Here is a 1,179-nt window from a genome sequence, read left to right as displayed (position 1 = left end):
ATAGGAATATTAATCTCATAATGGCGTGCATGCAGAACATGTATTGAGCAATTTATCTCAGGAGGTCGACTACTTACAAAAAAAGTGGAATTCTAATATGCTTTGCTTTGTGATTTCTGGCGTTTAATTCAAAAAATATTAGTCGCTCATTGGCACATTGCTAACATTGTTTTTGAGACTATAGCTGTATATTTTGTATATTCTGTTGTTCGTCTTACGAATTAATGTGCTTTTTTATATTCCAGTATAACTTAGATAATCAGAATTAAGCTCTTATTCAAATGTTTGCACTTTACAACACTTTAAATATGGCCTCTAAACCTTGAATTTTTTTCCTGGAACAACTGTACTGCAGCATATGCTTTTACAGTTAAATGTTTTTCTCTGCAACGTCTCATCTCCTGTAAACACAAGTTACACCTGCTTCACCATTTTTCGTGGTTATTTATAGCTTGCTTCTCTCCACTTAAATGTGAAGAGAAGCGGAGTTTTAGGACTCAGATCAGATTTATACACTAGATACATGGATTTATTGAATAATCTGTACAGTACATCATAAAGTTCTGTTATACAATCAACAAAATTTATCAAAATAACAAGTCATCTGTAACTGCTGTTACTTATTACTGTACAAGTTTTTTTCATGGAGGAACTACTGGTCTATGCCAACATTCGGTCTTCAGCGTTCCTTTGGTCCAGTCTCCAAAGTTTAACCTTGGATCCGTTATCGATCTAGATGCCGTTTTCCATTACATGCGACTGCAACATTGTATTTAAGTACAAGAACATCCCGTATTGTGTTGCAAGAAAAAAAAATCTACACATTTCTATTACATTTGTAACGAATGTATTTCACGTTGGGGAACAAAATTGATTCCGTGCTCAATTACACTGCTGACCACCTCAAGGTCCATAGTGCTTTCAGTATAATTAAAAGGGATTCCTACTAGTGGTATTATCTCAAGACCAGCTGCATACGGTGGTTTCGGTTTTCTTTCGAGCTTTCTATTGCACTCTTGGACCAATTTTTCTATATGTGAAACGGCACGAGAGGGATTGGGAGGAAAGGAGTGAAATCCAATTAACGTTCTTCAGTCTACTTAGTCCTGTTAAAGGTCTTCAACAAGACTAGTGTGTCACGGTCTTGTATTTGACCACACTTTGCTACTGGCGAAGGTA

The 1,179-nt window shown here is 36.0% G+C and overlaps 1 protein-coding gene across 1 annotated transcript in view; it reads right to left on the bottom strand.

The window, feature by feature from the left end:
* Positions 1-515: 515 nt before the first annotated feature.
* LOC119591502 (probable citrate synthase 1, mitochondrial) overlaps positions 516-1,179 on the bottom strand; it is a gene marked incomplete in the record, with an annotated part of 14,355 nt that continues 13,691 nt past the window's right edge. The window contains 1 exon segment of the mRNA XM_037940251.1: positions 516-1,179.

The sequence above is a fragment of the Penaeus monodon genome, chromosome 28 (genome assembly GCF_015228065.2).
Source record: "Penaeus monodon isolate SGIC_2016 chromosome 28, NSTDA_Pmon_1, whole genome shotgun sequence".
Taxonomy (NCBI): domain Eukaryota; kingdom Metazoa; phylum Arthropoda; class Malacostraca; order Decapoda; family Penaeidae; genus Penaeus; species Penaeus monodon.
Note: the sequence above shows the minus strand (reverse complement) of the source record. Positions and strands in the feature narration are given on the sequence as shown.